Source organism: Anas platyrhynchos, chromosome Z (assembly GCF_047663525.1).
Source record: "Anas platyrhynchos isolate ZD024472 breed Pekin duck chromosome Z, IASCAAS_PekinDuck_T2T, whole genome shotgun sequence".
NCBI classification, from domain to species: Eukaryota; Metazoa; Chordata; class Aves; order Anseriformes; family Anatidae; genus Anas; species Anas platyrhynchos.
In genome coordinates this window covers 24138857-24163297 of record NC_092621.1, presented here as the reverse complement: position 1 = coordinate 24163297, position 24441 = coordinate 24138857, and the positions used below count along the sequence as shown (strand labels likewise).

The following is a 24441-nucleotide window of genomic DNA, read 5'->3' as shown; positions in this document are numbered from 1 at the left end:
TAAAGGATGATCATTAGGAAGATAAGACCTCCCTAGCTCATTGGCAATTATTTTATGATATTTCTGATTAATGATTCTATTTTAGCCATTTCAGTGCTCAGCAGTCCTCATTTGTTAGTGTTGATTATGGGAGCCCATGCCTTGCCTGAATCTGAGTAATTTTGACCAACAAATGTGAATTAAAATCAATAGAAATGTCATTAGCATCCCAGTGCCATGAAAGATAATACGACCATTTCTCATGCATTCAGTTTATTAAAATTTGCTAAAGTGTGAAATATGTATGACAAGTAATGATGTTTTAATCTTTCGCCAAGGTAACAATTGAAAGCTGATTGATTCCATTCAGTAATTATAAAATCAAAATGATGGAAGATTGTAATCAAGAAGGATTCTGTCTCATACTTTGTCACGCCTCCATGCAAGATAAAATTCTCATTTGTAACATCTCTTTTATCTGAAAAGAAATCAAACTCCTATTTGCCCCAGTTTAAATCTCATGGCTAGTTAGATAATAACCCTTTTTTTCTTTTCTTTTCTTTTTTTTTTTTTTTTGAATTCCGATAGCAGCCTGCACCCACTGAGGGGTTGTACCCTTGTGTATGTGTGTATGCCACAGTTCCTTACAAGCTCTTTATTCATCTCTGCACATCCTCACACAGAACCAGGTTGAGAAGATGGCTGTGTTGCATGCATATTCACTTTTCGTACCATGTCCCTCCTTCCCAACTCAGGTGCCACCCCATGGACCTTGCCCAGCTCAGCCTCCACCTGCACCACTGGATATGAGAAGCGATGAGTCCCATTTTGTCCATCTTCACCATCCTCGAGGGCTGGTGACAGGGGCTGCAGGCTCCCCATGCCCCTGCCAGAGATGTGCCCTCTGACCAGCTGAGGGATGTCACACCTGCTGCTGAGGCACCAGCTGCTGAGCACCTGGAGATGCATGCTGGCCAAGAGGCCAAACCTCCAAGGCTACCCCTGAGTATTTTGAATGAACTTACTCTGAGGAGATGAAGCTCTGCTCTCAGGTGGCATTTTACCATAATAGCAAGGGACTTGGGAAACCTGATTTTGTTCCTGGCCCTGCCATTTATCTTCTGCACAGCGCTGGGCAAGTCCTTTCTCCATGCACATCCCTCTTCTGAATTAATGGCGGAAGAGATGACTTATGGCAATGATGGGGTTGGTTGGGTCTACATTGTATGCGTACAATAAACAGCAACTGCAGAAAGGCTTGACTTTTATTTATTTATTTATTTTTATTTTTATTTTTTTAGATCTGCTTGGCCAGATCTAGTGTTAACTAGAGATGGAAATGTGTGGTATGTTGAGGTTTCTCCACTTCTACTCTCTCATTACCTTCACTGGAAAATTGAGTCTCATCAGCTGGGGAGCAGAAACAAGAGGACACAGCAAATCCCAACCTGCCAATGCAACTAGAGCATTCATTAAAAATGTTCTGAAACCCACTCAGAGAGTCAAAATAAACCCCAGCTTATCTCTCTGCTTGCTTTAGATGGTAAGAATTTGTTGTGGACTAGACCTCTACTCAGAGATGTCCTGGAGTAGAGAGCAATGCTTCCTTTCTGGACAGCTGGACAGCTTACTTCTGACATCCACGTTTGGGAAACACTCAGCTATATGTAAGTGCAGAAGCATGTCTCTGCGAAACATTGACATTTTCGGGTAGGCTGAGTACTCTGCAATGAAATCCAAGATACAGTGCAGTCAGTGGGTGGCCTCTGACAAATTTTAATGGGCTCTGGAATAGGGCCCAACCATATCACAAAGAACGGGAGAAGGAGGCTTTGGTTTAGCCAAATATCTGAGCATGTGCTTAACCATTGAAATTAATGAGAATTAAGCATATAATTGAGTCTTCTGCTGACCCTTTCCTTAACCACTAAGTAAAAAATACCGTCCTGCAGACACTCTACTTAAAAGGGGGATATGCCTTTTATATGACAAAGGGGGACATGGCATTTAAAACAGCAGATTCATTTGATTTTCTAGTGACATAGAAAAAGCAGAATTTGGCCCTATGTTCTTTGGAACAAGGAAACTTTGAATTATTACTAGATGCATCTTCTCACTGCATCATTTTGCATGATGCAGGTTAATGGCTGCCTGCTAGGAAAGATACCTTCCCTGCTTCAGTCATCTAACAGGATTCTTGGCATTCAGCTCATCAGAGGGGTTGTTTTTTTCAACCATATTTCTGTAGGAATGCATCTTTTAAGTATCCTGCTGCATTGTTTTGATGCAACCCTCATATCTTTTCAGCTTATTGTTTCTGCAATTCCTTTTCTCCGTATATCAAGCTATGTTGCTGGGTGTGCTTTTTCTAGCAAATCTTCAAGGAAGATTAGGGAAAAAAAAAAAAAGCTAATATATCTTATGCCTTGAAAATTTCAGGGTCAAAACAGATTTTAAGCGTTGATCTTCTTGCACTCGCTGATGAATCTTTTTGACCAAGCAGCTGGTGTATCAGATCTAGCTGGCAGCACACAGAGCACATTAGGAAAACAAAGAGAGTGTGAGATTAAGCTGAAAAGAGGCAAGAGAGGCATTTTCTCACTGTTCTGCATGAAGGCAGAAGATGCTTCGAGAGGATACAGCCTCGATTTTCTTATTGGAACTATGGCCTCTTCCCCCCATCAGATTATTCAAAGGTAAATTTGCTTTTCACTTTCTCAAACAGACCATTTCCCCCTCACTGGTATACTTATTTATTAGTAACATTATTTGTAAAATGCTAACTTCATTGCCTGCACTGTTATGATGTTATCTCTATGTGCTTCTGTGAGAATGTAACAATGTCATGAAGAAAAATGATGTAAAAATGATGTGGGTACATAAAATGGGATTGACAAAATGTAATAAATCACTGCTGGGCTGAAGAACAGAGCTGCATGTGTAATGAAATACTTTGGCATTACATCATCGTTTATGTAACATCTGGCAGAGCCTTGTATTTCAGTGCTGCTTTGAATCAGGATCATTTTTTCTCTCCGGGAAAAGAGAAAAACAAGCCATTAGGTTTTGCACATAGAAGACTTGAAAAAAAAAAAAAAAAGGGGGGGAAAAAAAAAGGAAACCCATGAAATGTCTGTGTGAGGCTCCCCAGAGAAGTTCTGCCACCTCCAACTCAATGCAAAGAACATAATGTGAACTACAAAATAGTTCATTTTCAAGCAGGATTTTCTTCAGTTGTATAAGAGAAACACATCTTTAATGTGAAGGGGATATTTTTGAGGTTGCATAGTTCATTTTTCCAGAAGAGAATTTTTCTATTTTTCATCATTATACATACCCTGTGGCCAGGCTTCTAGCAAAAAAGAACAGGTGTGAATTATATGCATTTGAGTGTATTCCATAGGGATTTTTTTTCCAAAGGAGAGTTGAATTACCTTTCTGCTATTGTCAGCTCCTGGTCTGCTCTCAGGCAGCCATGCAGGTGCTCCTTCAGCATTGACTCCACCACCCCTGACCACCAGCAGAGTCTTCCTCATCCCTGGGGTGAATCTTCATGCCCAGGTTCACCTGGTGAGCAGGGTGCCAGGAGGAGCAGGATGAGCTCCTCTGAAAAACGAGAGGACTCTGCAAAGAACGTCTCTGGACTGTGCCCTGACCTGACTAAATTCAGCAGAAGCTTTACTGTTATTTTACAGGGGACTTGGGTTCTGCCTTGCACCCCTAGCGGCTGAGGTCCCCTGGGAGGTACTGGTGTGGTGGCTGTGGTGCTGTGCATGGTGGCTGTGGGGCTGGAGGGGGGCAGTGAGGCATCCAGCAGCGAGGATGCTCTCCTTCCACAAACCTTCATTGGGTGGCAGCTGTCCGGGATGCGAGAACAGGTCATTGCCAAGCGCTCACTGCTTCTAAAAATAGGCTTTTAGCTTTCTTTTTTAAACATTCCACCATTCGTGGAGGAAATAGGACAGGTTGCCAAACAGAAATCGCTGTTTGTTTAGCTCCTTATCTGTTAATCAAATATCATGCAGATAAGCCACTCTTACCGTAATCACTCTTCTCCCAGGGATTTTCATACAGAATATTTATCCAGCAGTATAGATCTGGCTGGTACATAAATAGAGCTGGTAGTTATAGCTATTATACTCCCCCTCCTGCTTTCTCCAGGCTGGTACAAGATGGTAGATTTTGACATTCTCTTGTGTAAAACATGATTTAAGAGTTTGGTTTTTCCTAGTGGAGGCAGCACGGGGAAGCAGAGCAGCCTGGATACAATACTCGCTGCCCCAGAAACCCAGTGTGGTGTTGGTGTCTGGAGTGCATTCGTCCTTCCTGAGTGATTGTCAGAGTTACCGAAAAGTTCATTTGCTTTGGTTTTTAAATCAGTGTTGACTTCTATTGATTTTCGTTTTGGAGGAGAGTGGTGCTGTGGAGCATGAATGTCGCTGCAAGCAGGACAGTGTAAAATTGGCAAAGGCAAGAGGGAGGCAGTGGCCATATGATTAAAGTGCAAGATTTGGAGTCAGGATGGTTTGTTCCTATTCCTGGTTTTCCTGCAGGTGACCTTGGGAAAAGAAATTACTTCCAAGGCTGAAAGCTGGCCATGTGCAGGGCCACAATGTCTCTTGCCAGCATTAGAAGCAGCAACAGGACATTTTAGGATGAAAACCCCTCTTTCCAGCAACTGAGGCTTTTGGATGAATGTACTTTTCCCTGTCTTCCAGGAGAATGATGGCAGTGTACAGCTGACCTAGGGGTTTCCAAGCAGGAGGAGAAACTTATTTACATCTCAGCGATATATCCTTAAACTTTTGATCCTGCAGGGACACGAGCTGGGCTTTTGAAGGCGTAACTTGGTCCAGCAAAGTTCCTCTATGGGCAATGTTTTACGATCCTTTCTGCCTCTGCCTTTTCTCCCCCTTGGCATGTAAACTGCCTTTGTCCCCCCATTAAATGCTGTGAGGTGCACATCCCCCTGTTCTCTGGTGTACTTGTATGATGCCAGCTCGACCAGCTCCATCCCCTGTGATTAAAAATGAATTGCCATGGCCTGAGTGATGGGCCTTTGCAGTGAGGTAGCAGTAGCTGATGTCTCTCCACAGGGATTTCTGCAAGGCACCAAGTGAGACCTCCAGTGCACTTTGCTGCTTTGCATTTACAGTTTGTACCCATGCTCCTCGTGCCACAGTTTAGGCAGGGTAATAGAAATCTAAATTATCTCATGCTAATAAGGTTCTTCCAGTCCCCTGGAAAGGATCACAAAAATATGAGCTGACAATGTAAGAATATCTGTGAGCACTAGAGAACTGTCTCTCAAGGAGAAAAGAGGACTTTTTATTTAATAAAATATTGCCCTAATGGCAGGTGAGATTTCTTTAATCTCTGTCTGTTTCACTGCTGTCACAAAAGAGACTGGGAATGTTGCACTAACATGGAGGAAAATGGACACAAATCTTTGTGGATTTACAAAGTTTTACTAAAGTTCAGTCACCATGATGAGACCCCTCCTCCATTAGGGAGACCCCTCATTAAAAACTGTAGCAGCTGTGCAATTCCCATCAAAACACCGCAAAGCTGCCTGTTGCCATCAGTGCATGAGCCCTAAGCCCTCAATCTCCCCCTTCCCACACGGTGGGCTCCCAGCGTGGGACAGGCGCAGCCTTGGGCTGGCTCCAGTCCTGCTTGTGTCTCCCACAGACCTTGCTCTCCTCCGTGGCCGAAGTTTTATTAAAACAGGACTTTGGGTGTTTTTTGTCACAAAATCAGCTTGTTCTCCTCGTCCTTCCTGAGAAAGTGCTCAGGGTGGTGTTTACAACCCTGGACACAAAGTTGTGCGTGCTTCCCTCACAGATCAGTGCTGAGCGGCCAGCCCTTTCCCCACACCACACGTAGCCCTGGCTGTGAGGAAACCCGGTTCTCCTGGGCTGAGAGGCTGTAGTCACACAGAGTTTTAGAAATGTCCTGGGAAGGCCACACAGCTTTCCCTTCCCGAGCACAGACCCACTCCTCTAAAGGTCCTGTGGCCAGGAATGCTGGCCTGTAACTTTGCCTGCGTCCTCACAGGACCAGAGCCCTCTCATCAGGGCACGTTTCCTTGTCACAGACTGAGCTGTATGCCACTTAAAGAGAACGGAAAGAGTCTCCCGGTGGCTTTTCTTTATTCTGTAAAGAAGATGATAGCCTTCCCAAAAAGGTGCAGGAGGTGAATTGTAGGGAGGAGATGGCTGGAGGAAGCCGAGGAGCTGTGGCGGCTAAGCAAGCAGAGGCACTACGGCCCTTTTGCTCCCGAGGCTGGCCCAGGGCAAGTCCCCATTCCCTGCCATAACCAAGGGCCTGTGGCTGTGCAGCAAGGGCAAGATGCCCTTGTGATTTCACTCCACACAGGAGGAGATAAAGCACGGGTTTTTCCGTTTCTATCAGCCTGTGTCCATAATAAACTTTGCGAGTGTGCCGCCTGTTGGGGTTTACATTACTCACATTTGCTCACACGATGACTTGGCTCAAAGTAAGGGTGAGCTGAGGCTGAATCCAGGCACCACAAGGCTGGCAACCCTCAGAACAGATGCTGCTCCCCAAAACCAGTGCCCAGAGTGAGGCATGAGGTCTGCTGAGGGCACCTGCCCCTGCTCTTGAGCCACCACCATCACCACTGCCATCACCATCATCATCACCTTCAGCACTGCTGCCTGAACCTGGGGGCTGCAGGTTTGCAAGGGGGCAGAGTGACAAGACCCAACAGCCCTCAGGCCATTGTTCAGCCATCAAAGCTCTGAATAATGTTAATGAGTTAATTCACCACCTAGGAAATGGTTCCCTGCTGGTGTAGCAGATGAAGGAACAGGGATGGCTACAGGGAAAGAATTTTATATGGAAATGTGTAACAGTGTCATTTCAGCTTTGTTCCTTTTTACTTCTTGACAGCTGTTAGCATTACACAGACATATGTATCGATAATTTTCCCCATCATTTCTACAGCATGGAGCTGCTTATTTCCCAGATCTTCTATTTAATTCAGCAAAAGCACTATTCAATTACCTGTTTAAGCAGAAGGCTGGGGAAAAACAAGGCTGGGCTGGAGGAAGAGCCAATTGGTAAAATCTGAGCTGGCTCCTAAACTCTCTGTGGAAAGCTTCTTCCAGTGGGCACAGCTCCCTGATGCTCTTTTCTCCCATTTTGGGTAGCAGAAGGGAGGCAAATCCCTCACTTCCTACCCTGTCTCCAGCTCCCTCAGGGCTGATTTTGTGTGGCAGGGCTCTTCTGGCAAGAGAAATATTAAAGCAAATAGCCATCATTTTCAGGTGGTAGGCTGGAGATTGACACAGGTGCACCATCAAGTCTGTCCAAAATATTTGAAGAATTTCTGCTGCCTAATGTTATCTCTGCCTTGCTTCTTGCCCATTCTGGTTGTTCATGGTGAGTCTTACTGAAGCTGTTGGGCCTGTTCCTGATTTCTCTTCCATTGTGTTTTGTTTGCCCGGAGCTGCTGATGTTCAGCTGACACATGCTAAATTATTCCTGATTTATGCCAGATGAGGTCAGAATCAGAACCATTATTTGGAAACAATAAGCTTGGGATGTATAGTTTGGGTATATTTTTCCTTTGTTCTGCTATTTGATGGTTTGCTTCCAATGTTCCTTTCCACTGACTTCCAACAGAGGTTTCTTGCTGTATAAACAACTGGATTGATTTCCAATATGGACTTTTACTTCCTTGAAAAAAGATCTCCTCAGGGGAAATCGGCGGTTCTCTCTGTATATATTTTCTTATTTGCATTTACTCTGAGGGGTTTGGAACCCAGAGACAAGATTTACGTCAACAAATCCCTCTCCCTCTTATCCAATTTAGTTGTTTTAACATAATACAATCATTTTCTAAATCAAACTGATGGAGCGGTTCCTAAAGGCATTACACCAACTGTATATCTGGAATCATATTCGCCTTCTTTTATTGCATTAGCACCAGGCTTGAACTTTTCAAATTTGCATTGTGCTTTGCAGAAGTTCTCAGGATATTTGAAGCAGTTTATATCTGGAATCTGGTGTGTCTTAAACCAGAGACCGGAGAGTGAATTATAGAGCAAGGCTCATGTAGAGATGAGCTTACAGTTTCACAGAACGAGCAGAAAGCAGAATAAGAAAGCAGGAGGAATGCCGCATCCACTGGGTGGCTTTGGGGACCCTGCAAAGCGAGTGCTGTTACAGCCCTGATTCTGGCTGTCTCACCAGGCTCACTAAGAGGTTTGATTTCTTCTCTTTGAAGAGGGTGCTGAGTAAGGGTCTGACATACAGCAAAGGTGCATGAGTAGGTAGCACCTGGGGAAAGGTACCTAACACCTGGGACATGATCCAGTGATGTTCCTGCACTGGGTTTCAGCAAATAGGTTTCCTGTTATTTGAACATCAACTTTCTTTTGCTGGATGGGCTGTCACTATCAGGCATCTTTCTTAAGATATGCTTTTAATATCAAGGAGAGAATTATCAAAGACACAAATGAGAATTTTGCTCTAATCTGAGCTTTTGCTTTTATGTCTCTGCTCATGGAAGTGTCCCTGCCCAGAGCAGGGGCATTGGAATTAGATGATCTGTAAGGTCCCTTCCAGCTCCAACCATTCTGTGATTCTGTGATTCTGTGATTCTGTGAACTTCTCCTTCCTTGCTTTGGTGTGGTTATTTCAATGATAATTCTTGGTTATCCAGAGTAGTGAGGAGTTTGGAACAAACTGGCTAAAGCAAGCCAACAAATAATACATTGCACAGAGAAAATAAGCCCAAGGATATGCAGTGAAGGTGTGAGAGAAAAAACAAAGCTCTGGTGGCATCAGCTGAGGCAAGGCTCTGAGCTCCCCGAGCCGAGGAGGACATGAGGACAGCACCACCATGCTCCTGGTGCCAATGGAGTCTGTGCAAAATTCCTGAGTCTGGCCCACTTGTAAAGCCCTGTGCTCATTTCCGAGCCCTCCATCCTCCCACATGTCACAACCCACCACTGGACAACAGCTTAGCATCTAAAAAATTGATATCAGGATTGTGAATAATGGAGTAAAACAGCAGACAGCTGGAGAGCATTCTTAGTTTTAAGTGCAAATCATACATTTTTGATAAATAAAATAATAAAGTCCATTTTGAGGTCTGTACCCAATTCTTGGAAAAAGATACTGACCTAGTACTAAAAAATATATAATAATAAAACCCACTACTTGCAAATAGTAGCTACATGAACCTCAGACTCCCAGTACAGATCTCTGAAAGAAGATCTGGATGTTTTTCCTGCAGGGCAGATCCAGCCAGGTGTGTCAGGCATTCCCAGAAGGTAGGGAACAGCCTTGTGCCAACCTGAAGGGTCAAAAAAACCTGTGTGCTGGCCTGTGGCTGGGGCTTTTGGTGGCCAGGGAAGAATTTGTGATGGTTTGGTGACTGCACCACAAATCCACCTGAGGGGATCATTTGTCCAGTGTAGCATGGCATGGAGAGGTACCCAGCCAGGGTCCTGCTGGCAAAAAATGTTCATACCAGGGGTAGATTGGGCTGCAATGAGACATTTGCTCCTTTTGACCTGCTCTTTCTCTACAGTGGAGCTCAGATCTTCTCTTCGGAGTACAGACTGAGCATCCTGAACACTCTGTGCAACAAGAAGTTATTTCTCACTTGTTTAATTCATACTCTGCTGGGTTTATACCCAGTACACCACATTTTTCCAAAAACTGAGGAGCCTGTGGTGTTGCAGAGGTGCGTGGTCTGAGGGAAGTGGTTCCCGCTGACAGCGCACTAACCCTGGACACGCTGACAGCTGCAACGTGATGCCTGGAGATGTTAATTGTTATTAAAACATCCTTTCAGTGCTCGCCATTGACTGCCCACATGAGCAATTTTACTTACAGCCCATTTTTTCCTTTACTATCGATTATATTAGGAAAGAGATGAAAAATATGAAACCAGTGTTGCAGAGAATAGGTCAGTTTATTAAGGCTCTCTCTCCAAATTGGCTGTTTTAAAATTCAATAGATGAACATAAAAAGCGGGTCTTAGTGAGAAAAAAGCATCCAGGCAGTTTGTTCCAAAGGTAGCATCCCTCTGCTTTCTGCTGTCAGGCTTTTCAGAGGAACCATGAAGCCCAAGTACACTCGACCTCTTGCCAAGTGGTTCACAGTGTATTTTTGCCTCAGATAATCACATTCAAGCTGCAGCAAGACATCACTTTCTCCTCTGTATATTTCCTGATGTCACGTGTCATCCAATGTAGTGTTTCTCTGGATTTTTATTTATTTACCCTGCACCCTCTTGGTGGCAGGATGGGACAGCTGGGTGGGCAGGGTGATGAGGGCTTTGTGCCAGTCCTCCTGGCCCCCAAGAGCCTGGACCTCATACCAGAGGGTATCTCTGGGACTGTACCTGCTTGCAGATGGTTAGCAGAATGGGTAATGGTGGCAAAATCCTAGGGAGGGCTGTGATAAAGGTATGTAGGGAAAGAAGGATGGCTTTCCAGGCCTGGGAGGTGATGTCTGGCTGTTTGCAAAGGGAAACAGCACTGATGGCTTCACAGCTTCTCGCCACTGCCACCCTACACCCATCCTGCCGTCTGCTCCCCCTGGGCTTATTTCAACCCTAAATGCATTTTACAAGGTAAAAATACCGTACTAACAGAACAAATACATCAGTACATCTGTCATGGTACAGCTGAAATGCAGAAATTAGGGTTAGCAACATTCACACCCTCCTGAACAGCAGGGCAGATTTGATGAGGACTTGCTGATATTCTTCGCATGTGCTGCACACCCAGGTGATCAGTGTGTGCAAACGGGATAGGGAGCCTCTTCTCTCCCCTGCTCCCAGCCTGGTTTCCTGCTGAGTCTTTGTTTCGTGCAATGGGCAGCATCGTATGCTGGCTTGCGTTGTAGTGTCACCTCTAATGTCAGGGGGATTTAACTCAATAGTTAAATCTGCCCCAGGACATCAGCAGCGAACTGTCCTAACTCAATTTCCCTAACACAGGGACTTTGTTCACCAACGTCTTCCCAGCACATGGATTTTCAGATGTCCTTGTTCTCTTAACGCAGTTATGAAATGATGCTATTTTCTGTAACCTTATAGATCTGCTGACAAGGTAGAAAAGAAACTCAACACAAGCCAAATTTTGTCATTTCTTCTCCAGTCAGAAATTAATTTACCAGCAGAGGGCTCTCTGGCTCTCTTATGATTATGTTTTTTTCTTCCCCCCCCTCTCCCTCCCCCCCTTTTTTTTTTCTTTGCCAAGGTTACCATGAGGTTTAAAGAAAGGGATACAGAAGGCAGGCAGCTGTTCCCATCCCAGTGCCTGGGGCAGAGGTGGGCTCCAGGGTGGGCTCTGGCTCTCTCAGCATGGTGTGTGGGGTCCACCTGGGGAGGCACGGAGAAGCACCCGGCCCTGGGACCTGTGCTCAGCACACCGGTGATGAGGCAGCTAATAGAGAGTAGAAACAAAATCAAGAGCATAAGTATGCTTTGCATAGATCATAATGTTTATTCTTTTCATATTCATAGTATAGACAGGCTTCCGGTTCTTTCCTCTTTATCCTTTGGGTGTGTTTAAGTTTTTGTTCTGAGTAGGCCCAAACTACAGGATTTAATTTATCAGGTAAATTCAGACTTCAGGAAAAAAAATCCAGCTTTGTAATTTTTATTTATGAAATGTGAGAAGCAATGAAATGCATTGCATTTTTTTTTTTTTTTTTTTTTTTAATGACATTATAACTTGCTCTTGTAATCTCAGAGCCTGTCTTATAACCTTGGCTGTATAAGGCCATAATAAAAGCTCTGGTGAGATCCAACCAGGCCTGAAAGCTCTGAACTTTTGGGAGTGGAAGTCAGTCCTGGGGACTGGTTGCTGGCTGAATGGGGAGACTGGGAGCCCTGGAAGATTCCCTGGTCTTTTCCACTGGTGTAGGTGAGAGTACCACAATCAGTAGGTTATTTCACTCTCCTGACATCCTTGTGAGATATTGGCTCTGTTTTCATAGACAGAGAATGAGTCACCAAACAAACCGAGCAATTTATCTCCAGGAAGTTTGTGGCTGGGCTGAACTCATGTCTCTACTATCCCAAAACAGAGTTTGAGACACCAGGCTGTCCCTAATATCTAAGTGGTGCCAAAAACATGGTAATTAAAAGCCTACAAAACTGTATAGTCACCAACATTGTTTGAAAACACTGCACTTCCATGGACTATATGACCAAAATAAAATCCTATTGTCCTGAAGCCCTCCATCACTGCTTGCCGTGTCCTGACACACTGGGCACATGCTGCACCAGAAGCAGCTCATTCCCACCATGTAGAGGCACTTCCCTCACATGAGGAAAGGGATCTGTGAGGTGGTGGGTCTCTACAGAAACTTGGCCATCACCTTTGCCACGGCATGACCAGGTCCGCTTTGTCAGAATGACCACAACTCATTTAGGGGAAATTTTCTGCTGCTGGTGCATTGAAAAGAAGTGTCCCTGAGCCCTCCCTGAGCAGATGGATGTGGTGGTGCACAATGCAGTCCAGCTAGGGCAGAAAAACACTGATACCAGCTCTCAGCATGTGTCCTGTGTGTTTTTTCGCTGAATGACAAACTCTGCCTCTTATCGCAACACCAGTCATCAGAAAGCATTTCCTGATAGTTTGTTTGGGTGGTGGGCAGTGGTGTCTGTTGCCCTGTCTGCTGGGGATGTTTCACACTCTTTGCTCTTCCTACAAAACAGAGGTCTGGGTGTTGCCCTCTCCCTTAGTCTAAACCAAGATTTTCTATGAAGGGTTCAGATCTGATTTTTTTTCCCTTAAACTGGAAATTCAAAAATAAGAAATCAATCACTAGAATGTTCTTTTACAAATATAAATAATAGTTTCATTTAGCTACCTGATAGCAAGCCCTACATATACAGTGTGTGTGTATATGTAATACTTACATGTAGCGTACTATTTGAAAAGGATACTCTTACACTTAACAGGCCTTTGTAAATCCTCCCCTTCAGGTAACATGAATTACCCAGAGCTTCTCTGGGCTGTTGGTTCTGGACCTGGTGTCTTTGGCTGCCTTGCCCCATGGTGCCCAGGAGCATGGAGAACACTGTTGTGCCTCGTATGTGGGGCTGCATCATGGGCTATGATGGCACTGACTTTTTTTTGGATAACCTTGGCTTTGGAAAGATGTGAAACATCAAGCAGAGGGAAGATGAGACCTCCCCAGCCCTTCCTTACCCTGCAGGGGATGGAGGGCACTCAGCAAATGCCTGTCTTTGCTGGGGTGCCCCTGATCTGTGGCTCTCCCAGGTGCAGCCCACTGTATGCACCTATCTTTAGAAGCACAAGCTGTGGGGGCAGATGACCATGGGGTGAAATTAGTTCCTGAATGCAGTGGTGTATCGCTCCCCAGCTGCTGCATGCACACCAGGCAGGCTGCAAGGCAAAGACCGCAGGGAGTGAGATAACTTAAAGGGCATGGGAAGTTTAGAGTGAAGTGATTAATTACTGTGGCTACTTAATGGCTAAATGTTATGGTGATTATTAAATAATGTTTGAAATTGGACCCTTGTGAATCATCTGCCAGATCCTCAGCTTGCCTGCACCAGTGTAGTGGTACATAACCTGGGAGGGCATGCTAATTTTATACCAGGTCACCCAGGGAATCAAACAATCAACCATTGTATGGAAAATAAGGGGAAGAGATGTCATGCTTGTGTGGACACGTGGTTTAAGAAATGACTGAAAGTTGTCAGGCTGAGAGGCAGATCTTGGAGATGACAATGCCAACACACAATCCCCCAAAACAAAATTTGGATTTAGTGCATATAAGGAGATAGAGTTGGCATCTTTGATTGAATGGAGTGAATGGTACATCAGCCTAATGTACCTCAACCACATCTAATTCATCTTCTGCAGTAGTTTTTAAATGGTTGTATGCTTTTTAGGTGCTGCTACCACTGAAGGAGAAGGAACACACCCATCCAAGTGAAGCCCACATTAACCAAATGGTTAAATGAAGACAAAGTCAAAGTATGTACACCATTTTAAGTCAGGTCACTGGGCAGAGGTTGACCTTGGTCAGAATGTCTCCACAGACCTATCCCTGGCTGCAGGCCACTTTGGTGGTCTTGCTGGAGAACGGAACAGGTGCTTTGGATGTTTCATCCAGCTAATATGGGTCTTTGTTGTGACACTTACAATGTCTTAAAGGCAAATTCCTATGATTATTCAAAATTCTAACCAGTTATTGAAAGCAGCTTTTAGGGGAAAAAAGAAAAAAAAATAAGAAAAAGAATGTCGTATTTATAAGACCTATCATCAATCAGACAAAGAAAGAAAGAACAAAACCCATCCACCCTGGAAAGCAAATGGTGATAAAGATCCCAGATAAAGTCACTCTTCTCAGCGGGCAGCAAGTCTGATGAACTGAGATGGAAAGTCCTTCTCATTGATTTCAGTGGAAAAAATAATTGACTTTGAACTCTTCGAATAAGTTGCAATCTGTATTTAATTTCTTGTCCAGGGAAGAGAATGTCATTTTGTTTTTCTTGTGGCTCCTATTAGCTTTAATATCAGTTGCACAACTGATTCCCTTGCATCAAGCTCCAAATTTACCCCTGATGTCAGTGTGCTTAGGACTGAAACAAAAATCTCTCAGTTGCTTAAAGGATCATGCCATAATACCACATTTATGAATTCAAAATCTCTTTCGTCCATACATGCACAAATGGAGCTGAGTATTCAGAGGAAAGTGTAAAGACTGTAATTTAACTTTTCGACATTAATGCAGCCTATTAACTGGAAATGTTCTTACGGTCCTAGCAAACTTATACGTTTTTGCCCTTGAACTGCCTGAACAGAGCTATTCAGCACATCAGGCTGTCAAGGTCACAGATCCAAGCTGCTGATTTTCTTGCAGGGCCAAATTACCTTTTGAATAACATATATACAGATTTTGGGTTTGTCATCATCAGTTCAGATGTGGACAGGGGACCCAAAACCAGATGGCCCCTGTGGATGCCCAGAAGAACCCCTGCAGAGTTTTGTCATGGGGATCAATTTGGGTGAGATTCCCTTAGTTCCATATAGAAATAATCATCTGAAGACAAAGGCAGGGTGCTTGGGTTTGTGCCTGTTGCAGTATGAAGGATGTGGTCTGATCCTGCAGAGCCTCCTGAAGTAGAAGTCTCACATGTGCACTACTCTCCACATGGTGAGGGTAAGTACAAGCTGTCTACAAACTCCGTTGTCTTCCTCTGCTCTCAGATTGACTCATTTAGCCAAAGATTGCTAAGAGAAGAAAACAGTTCTGACAATTAAACTCTACTGATTTACACTGTCGTTTTGGGGACGTTGCATTTTCAATCACAAACACAAACAAGATCAGAACACTCATCTAGAAAGACGTCTTTATGGAGAAATAATGAGTCTTATTGAGCCAGCAATCCTGGTAGCAGTGTATGCTGGAAAAGTAGTGAAAGTTAAACATGAACCTCCTCGAAAAACTCTACAATTCCAGAAAAGTCTACACAGGCCATCATGTGAGCGAGGACTGAGACTCATTTGTTTACATGTATCAGCCTTTGTTCTGAAAACCTCTTTGAGGTTTCATCAGGAGTCATGACATAAAGTGAGTTCTGTAACTTAACTAATAGTTCCCCATGCATCATGACCTCTGTGTAGCAGGCTACAGGCACCAGGGAGAATCACGGAATCACAGAATTGAGGGGGTTGGAAGGGACCTTGAAAGATCATCGGGTCCAACCTCCCTGAAGCAGGTTGCTTAGAGCAGGGTGCACAGGTAGGCATCCAGACAGGTCTTGAATATCTCCAGAGGAGACTCCACAACCTCCCTGGGCAGCCTGTCCCAGAGCTCTGTCACCCTCACCACAAAGAATTCTTTTGCATGTCAATGCAGAACTGCCTGTGCTCTATCTTGTGGCCATTACCCCTTGTCCTGTCCCCACAAACCACTGAAAAGAGGTTGGCCAAATCCCTCTGTCTCCCACACCTCAGATATTTATACACATTGGTGAGATCCCCTCTCAGTCTTTTCTCCAGGCTGAACAGACCCAGGTCTCTCAGCCTTTCTTCATAGGGAAGATGCTCCAGGCCCTGTATCATCTTTGTGGCTCTCTGCTGGACTCTTTCCAGGAGATCCCTGTACCGGGGAGCCCAGAACTGGACATAGTACTCCAGGTGAGGCCTGACCAGGGCAGAGCAGAGGGGGAGGATCACCTCCCTTGGCCTGCTGGCCATGCTCCTTTTAATACACGCCAGGATCCCATTATCCCTCTTGGCCACAAGGGCACAGTGCTGGCTCATGGTCAACCTGTCGTCCACCAGGACCCCCAGGTCCTTCTCCTCGGAGCTCCTCTCCAGCAGGTCGTCCCCCAGCCTGTACTGATACTTCATGTTGTTCCTTCCCAGGTGCAGGACTCTACACTTGCTCTTATTTAACCTCATGTGGTTTCTTCCTGCCCATCTCTCCAGCTGGTCCAGGTCTCGATGAATGGCAGCACAGCCTCCTGGCATGTCAGCCACTCCTCCCAGCTTTGTGTCATCGGCGTACTTGCTGAAGGCAGACACTATTCCTTCATCAAGGTCGTTGATGAAGATGTTGAACAAGACCGGACCCAGAACCGATCCCTGAGGAACATCGCTAGTCACAGGCCTCCAGCCAGACTCTGCTCTGCTGATCACCACCCTCTTTGCTCAGCCACTCAGCCAGTTCTCAACCCACATTACTGTCCTCTATCTCCACCTCCACTCCTCTATCCCACACTGTCTCAGCTTTGCTATCAAGATATCAAGGGAGACAGTATCGAAAGCCTTGCTAAAGTAAAGGTAGATGACATCCACCGCTCTCCCCTCATCTACTCAGCTGGTGATGCTATCATAGAAGGCAACGAGGTTGGTTGAGCACGACATCGCAGGCGATGCCCTCCCCTTCCGGCCCCACCTTCCCAGGTGCCCTTACAAAACAGGTTTGAGGCCCTGGAGATTGAGAGACCAGCAACGAAGGAAGAGATAGAAAGTGTTCCCAGGAGGATGCCTAGGGTGAGGAGGTCGACTCCACGCCTCAGGACTGCCTCCATCAAGAAAGAAAGAAGGGTGATTGTTGTGGGAGACTCTATCCTTAGGGGAACAGAGGGCCCTATTTGTCGGCCTGACCCTACCCGTAGGGAAGTCTGCTGCCTCCCTGGGGCCAGGGTCAGGGACGTTGCCAGGAAGCTTCCCAACCTGGTACGCCCCTCTGATTATTATCCTCTCCTGATAGTCCAGGCAGGCAGTGACGACATTGAAGACAGAAGCCTGAAGGCAATCAAAAGAGACTTTAGGGGGCTGGGACGGTTAGTGGACGGAGCGGGAGTGCAGGTAGTGTTTTCGTCCATCCCTACGGTGACAGGGAGGGGTACGGAGAGGACCAGGAAAGCCCACCTGTTAAACACGTGGCTCCGGGGCTGGTGCCAACGCAGAGATCTTGGGTTTTTCGACCATGGGGCAGTTTATTCAGCACCTGGTCTGATGGCCGTAGACGGGTCCCTATCCTTTAGGGGAAAAAGGATCCTTGGCCAGGACCTGGCGGGGCTCATTGATAGGGCTTTAAACTAGGTAAGAAGGGGGATGGGAGTGAAGCAAGGATTGTTGGAGCTGTGCCAGGGGGAACAATGGCAAGGCCGGGGAATAAGGTAATGGCCCAGCTGAAGTGCATCTACACCAATGCACGCAGCATGGGTAACAAACAGGAGGAGCTGGAAGCCATCGTGCAGCGGGCAGGCTACGACTTGGTTGCCATCACGGAAACGTGGTGGGACCGGTCTCATGACTGGAGTGCTGCTATGCCTGGCTATAGGCTTGAAGAACTGCTCCTGCTTGACGAACCTGATCTCCTTCTATGACAAAGTGACGCGCTGGGTGGACGAGGGAAAGGCTGTGGATGTGGTCTACCTTGACTTCAGCAAGGCTTTTGACACCGTCTCCCACAGCATTCTCCTCAAGAAACTGGCTGCTCTTGGCTTGGACTGGCGCACGCTTCATTGGGTTAGAAACTGGCTGGATAGCCAGGCCCAAAGAGTCGTGGTAAATGGAGTCAAGTCCAGTTGGAGGCCAGTCACTAGTGGCGTCCCCCAGGGCTCGGTGCTGGGGCCGGTCCTCTTCAACATCTTCATCAATGATCTGGATGAGGGGATCCAGTGCACCCTCAGTAAGTTTGCAGATGACACCAAGTTAGGTGCGTGTGTCGATCTGCTCGAGGGTAGGAAGGCTCTGCAGGAGGATCTGGATAGGCTGCACCGATGGGCTGAGGTCAACTGCATGAAGTTTAACAAGGCCAAGTGCCGGGTCCTGCACCTGGGGCGCAATAACCCCAAGCAGAGCTACAGGCTGGGAGATGAGTGGTTGGAGAGCTGCCAGGCAGAGAAGGACCTGGGAGTGATGGTGGACAGTCGGCTGAATATGAGCCAGCAGTGTGCTCAGGTGGCCAAGAAGGCCAACGGCATCCTGGCTTGTATCAGAAACAGTGTGACCAGCAGGGCTAGGGAGGTGATCGTCCCCCTGTACTCGGCTCTGGTGAGGCCGCACCTTGAGTACTGTGTTCAGTTTTGGGCCCCTCGCTACAAGAAGGACATCGAGGTGCTTGAGCGGGTCCAAAGAAGGGCGACGAAGCTGGTGAGGGGCCTGGAGAACAAGTCCTACGAGGAGCAGCTGAGGGAGCTGGGCTTGTTCAGCCTGGAGAAGAGGAGGCTCAGGGGCGACCTTATCGCTCTCTACAGATACCTTAAAAGAGGCTGTAGAGAGCTGGGGGTTGGCCTGTTCTCCCACGTGCCTGGTGACAGGACGAGGGGGAATGGGCTAAAGTTGCGCCAGGGGAGTTTTAGGTTAGATGTTAGGAAGAATTTCTTTACTGAAAGGGTTGTTAGGCACTGGAACGGGCTGCCCAGGGAGATGGTGGAGTCACCATCCCTGGAAGTCTTCAAAAGACGTTTAGATGTAGAGCTTAGGGATATGGTTTAGTGGGGACTGTTTGTGTTAGGTTAGAGGTTGGACTCGATGATCTTGAGGTCTCTTCCAACCTAGAAATTCTGTGATTCTGTGATTCTGTGACTTCTCCTTGTTGAATCCATGCTGACTACTCATAACCTTTTTCTCGTCCAATCGCTTGGAGATGGCATCCAGAACAAGTTGTTCCATCACCTTTTCAGGGACAGAGGTGAGACTGACTGGCCTGTAGTTTCCTGGATCCTCCTTCTTGCCCTTCTTGAAGACCGGAGTGACATTGGCTGTCCTCCAATCTTCATGCACCTCTCCTGTTCTCCAGGACCTTTCAAAGATGATAGAGCGGTTCGGCAATCACCTCTGCCAACTCCCTCAGCACACGTGGATGCATCCCATCAGGACCCATGGATTTGTGTACGTTGAGCCCAATCAGATGCTCCTGAACCACTCCCTTGTCAACAAGGGAGGAGACCTCCACTTCCCAGACTCTTTCTCCTCCCTCCAGGGTCAAGGAATCCTGGAGGGGAGTCCTTAGAACAAAGACTTAAGCAAAGAAAGCATTCAGTATCTCTGCCTTCTCAGCATCTTCCGTTACCAGGACACCCCCTTAGTTCAGCAAGGGTCCCACATTATCCCTAGTCTTCCTTTTACTGTTCACATACTTCAAAAAACCCTTCTTATTATCTTTTATCTCTTTTGCAAGCCTCATCTCTAGGTGGGCTTTAACCTTCCTTGTTGCGTCCCTGCAGGCCTGACAACACTTCTATACTCCTCCCAAGAGGACAGGCCCTTTTTCCACATTTCATAAACCCTCCTCTTCCTTTTGATCTTATTGATAAGCTCTTTGCTCATCTACACAGGTTTCCTGTCCCCCTTCCCTGATTTCCTGCTCTTAGGGATGCACAGATCCTGAGCTTGGAAGAAGTGCTGTTTAAATGTAGCTCAGCTCTCACAAGCACCCTTGCCTTCTAGCAGCCTAGCCCATAAGATACTCCCAAGCAGGTCCTGGAAGAGGTCAAAGTTGGCTCTCTGAAAGTCTAGGGTAGCAATCCTGCTTTTAGCCTTACTTCTTCCACCAAGTTCCATCTTGAACTCCACCATCTCATGGTCGCTGCATCCCAAGACACCCATCACTGTTGGTAAGGACAAGGTCCAGGAGCACCCTCCTCCTTGAAGGCTCCTCCACCACCTGCGTCAGAAAATTGTCTTCAATGCATTGTAGGAACTGTTTGGAGTGCGCGTGCCTGGCTGAGTTGCTTACCCAACAGATGTCTGGAAAATTGAAGTCCCCCATGAGAACCAGCGCACGTGATCATGAGGCTATTACCAGCTGCTTGTAGAAGGTCTCATCGACCTCCTCCTCCTGATCTGGTGACCTGTACTACACCCCCACAACAGTGTCCCCCATACCAGCCCACTCCTTAATTCTCACCCACAAGCTCTCCACTTGTCCATCACCCTCCCCCAGGTGGAGCTGCGTACACTCTAAAATCTACCACAAATTTCTAGTGCAAGATCTTGTCTGACGCTTTTTGTGCTGTTGACTTAGAACTGTAGCTTTAATGACTACTGGATGAATGCTAGTGAGCCATGGCTTTAGTCCTTCACAGCAGAAAAGGAGAAAGCTGTAAAGTCTGATTGTACATTGCCAGAGTGACATATGCTGTTCCTTGAAGTCTAACCTGTTTTCTGTCTTCTGTGTATTCGTGAGACATTTCCTTTTTATGACACATACATTATCACGGTATCTCAGCACTTCAGCATTTGAGCTGTATTTATCCTCACAACCTGCCGTGAAAAGGGAAGCATTTTCATCCTTGCATTTTTTAAAGAAGAATTGCCAGGAAGGTATTAAGAGACTTGCTGAAGATCACAGAGCTATCGCAGGCCAGGAAATCCTAAATCTGAAACTCATATGGTAACAATTATACCATCCTTCCTCCAAGACCATGTAAAGAGACACTTTCTAGCGGTGAGGGAGAGCCTTACCAACAGGCTGATAACACATGAATGCATTTCCCTTATGGGCCTGAGGCGACCTGGCAGAGCTCTTGGGCAGCGCTTCCAGCTGGAAGCGTGTGAGTGCTTTTGTCTTTGGGAACTCTGCTTTTGAACAGAGCCCGTCTATGGAAGGAAATCTGAATTTTCTCCATGCTTCTCCTGAGGTAACGTGGCTGGAGGCAGCAAACAGCTACAAGATCTTTATTGCTCTTTGACCAGAGCTTTTGCAGGCAGAGGTGTGAGATATTTTCTGTACACTGAGTCATATTTTCTGACTGAACTTCCATTATCTCCTGGTGACCTTGAACAGAGATGCAGTTTTCACCCCTCTCTTGACAGGAAGCAATAGAAATGGTCACTGATCTGAGTGGTCACAATCATCTGATTTTCAGAGGTGGCTTCAGGAAATGTAGATTACCAAGATTTTCTGGGACACTCCTTAGACAAGAGGACACGTTTGCCTGTGAGGCCCAGTGGAGAAGATATGATGCATGTGGATGGTTGACCTCACACTTCATGAAAGTCTTCTAATCTCCCATACACCCCCATCCCCTTTTTCCCTTATTTTTTTTTTTTAAAAAAAAAAAAAAAAAGAAAGAAAAAAAGCTCATGGACTGAATAATGGGATGACGGGTCTGGAAGAAGGGTTGGCTGTCAACACTGTTATTGGTAATCTTTTTTCCAAAGGAAAAATAGCTTCTAATCAAAATTTTGTGCCACTGCAAGGATTGGTGGAGTGGTAATTACTGCTGAGAACATTACACTCAGATAAAGTGCACTAATTTTAATCAAGTACGTTTCAGAGTAGAAAAAGTAAGTTATACATCAAAGAGAGAGAGCTGCTGGCCCTTTTTTACAGAATGGAGCACCGTGATCACTGGTTTTGGCCTTGGCCGAGTTAAAGAAAGTGACTCCTACCTGAGGTGCTCCATCCACCCAAAAGAGGGTTCAAGAGAGACTGCCTGCACCAGGCTCACCTCATTTTAATGCCCACAGAACCACAGATCAAAGTATCTGCTGTATTTGTTATCTATCAGAGAGGTGATTTACTTGCAATGTGAGTTACAACTGAGAGCAGGTAATGAAATCGTGTTGGACTTGGTGATCCTAAGGGTCTTTTCCAAATGAAATGATTCTGGGACTCCATGAAATGAAGCCTGCCCAGCATCTTCTCTAGAACCTGTGGCCCAATATACACTGGGGCAATGTTTTGTACGACCTGAGTTGTCCCTGGTCCTACATCAGACATCCTCTGAAGGATGCAGGCTCTGCTGGCACCTCACCTGCTGCTCTGACAGATGTGGCAGCCAGAGGCAGCTGTGCTGTCCCCCCGCTGGCTGCCCTGCAGAGACCCGTCCCTGCTGGTTGTAGACCATTGTGCTGGTCTGCTGCACTCCCTCTGGCTCTGAGGGAAGCCTTCTTTAGAAATAACATTGGGATCTTTATCAACTAAACTTGTTATATCTGTGATTTAATTAAGTCCTTCTTGAGATTGATATATATTAGTTACTCACTCTCTTTGATCTTTTATTTCTCAGAAACATACCCATTAGTAACATCACGTAAGAGATTTCTTTTACACGTGTTCTTACACACAGATGGGTAGAAAACACTGGTGCTTAGAAATAAACATCCTCAAATAGACATTGCGCAAAAACTGTGCACTATGGACAACAATCCAGTCACTAAAAGGGCCCAGCAATGAGGGAAGATTAATAAGGACGCAGCAGGTGCCCAGCTATCAGTAAGACCCTCTAGAAACCCTCCTAGAAACCAAACACTGGAATGGATTCCCTGGCCAGAGGCAAGCAAAAGTGATGGCTGCAGGCAAAGGGGGCAGTGGGAAGCTTCTCTCTCTTTACGTCTCTGCAATCCTGTCCCATCTTAATGCCGAGATGCATCTGTCTGTGTCAGTCAGTGACTGCTGTCCACTTACTATTTCCCCCCTTTCTCATGACAGGTGTTGTAAATGGGCATTGAGGAGATCTCCAGGCAAATGACATTGGCTAGGACAATTTTTTTGTTCCTGCCCTTCCTCTGGGATTGTACAGCTCACAGGCACGAGGTTGTATGTACTAGAGAAGGCACCTGTGGAAAGACTTGCTCAGGCACTTCTGGTAACAGGGGAGACAAAGCTGCAGAGCTGCAAAACCTGTGACTGACAGCTGCCCTCTCGCTCCAACACCCCTGTGCCTCCTGCCTCCAGCTGGGTGGAAGGACCTGAGGGGTTGTAAAATATCTTCTGTCCTGGTGGGCAGATGAATAACCTGCCCTGTGCTTGGGAGATGCTGGGTCTGAATTTTGGGGTGAATGCTGCAGCTCGTGCCCAGGCCCCCAAGCAAAACAGTCCAGCAGGCTCACTGCCTATGCAGGCTGCCCTGGGGTCGCATGGAGAGGCTGGGGGAACAGCAGCTGAGCTGGCATGGGTGCAGGATGGCACCCTGAAGGCTGCCTTGGGAATGAGAGGTATCAATCACTTCATGATGGATTTTCCCATCTGCATAAAGCAGGGAGTGATATTTATTCTTTTTTACTGAAGCCTTTAACTTTTAAATAGAATGGAGCAAAATTTGGTTTTATATAGCTCCTCTTGCACTTCCCTATTTCAGAGCACTTTTACAAAGCAGTTAAGTTAGGATATAGTGCTGGAAATGCAGTGACTGTAGGCAAATGTGGCAATCTGAACTACACCATATATCATCTCACACACCTCCGCCGGGTTTGGTGTGCACGCTGCTTGATATTTTTTAACAGCTACTCCATATGTGCCCTTTATTCTGACCAACTAAATCTGAGCTATTAAATCTGTGCCTTGGTACTTTTTTAACACCTGTTTTAAAGGGAATTTAGCACTTGTAGAAGTTGCCAGATTACGGCAGGTTTATAAAATATGCACTTCTTTTCCTAATAATGACCCTGAGGCATTCAAAGCTTCAAAGGGCTCATAAGAAGCATTGAATCAGCAGCCCAACTTTTCTGAGCCTTGTCTGTCAGTAGCACTTTTCTGGGAAGGTTGGCCCCATGTGATGCCCCTTTCATGTAAACAGTACTATTCCCAGTGACAGAGAAACTATCAGCATCAGCATCCCAGATGCCGGGTGGCTGCTGTCGCCTCTCTTCCCTCCTTTGGCTGGGATGTTGACTCTGACAGCAGGGAAGCACTGGGCAGCTCTTTATTACCTGAGCTGCCTCCATCAGCCCTTCTCAGCACAAGTAAACACCCTTTTACCCAGCATCTGAACCTCTTTGGTGCTTCAGGTTAGCAGGTGGTATCCTTAAACATGAGCCAAGGCTGCAGCAGCAGATAAAGCTTTGTGATATTCATACAGACATACCAGTATGTGAGAGCATTAGTGGCCATATATTCCCAAACACACTGTTCCATATTGGGTCATGGCTCTTGTAATTACTCATTTCTAGTCCTTCCATCCTTGCCTTTAGTGAAATTATAAAACATTATTTCTGTACCCCAGAACCTTCCCATTAGCCT

At 46.1% G+C, this 24441-nt stretch overlaps 1 protein-coding gene across 1 annotated transcript in view; it reads left to right on the top strand.

Moving 5' to 3' along the window:
• Positions 1–2142: 2142 nt before the first annotated feature.
• The window catches only part of LOC106017260 (uncharacterized protein K02A2.6), a 69534-nt gene continuing 47235 nt past the window's right edge, over positions 2143–24441 (top strand). The window contains exons 1-2 of the transcript XR_011805880.1: positions 2143–2675; positions 13898–13982. The gene's annotated coding sequence lies outside the window, so the exon portion shown is untranslated. The remainder of the gene's footprint in view (positions 2676–13897; positions 13983–24441) is intronic.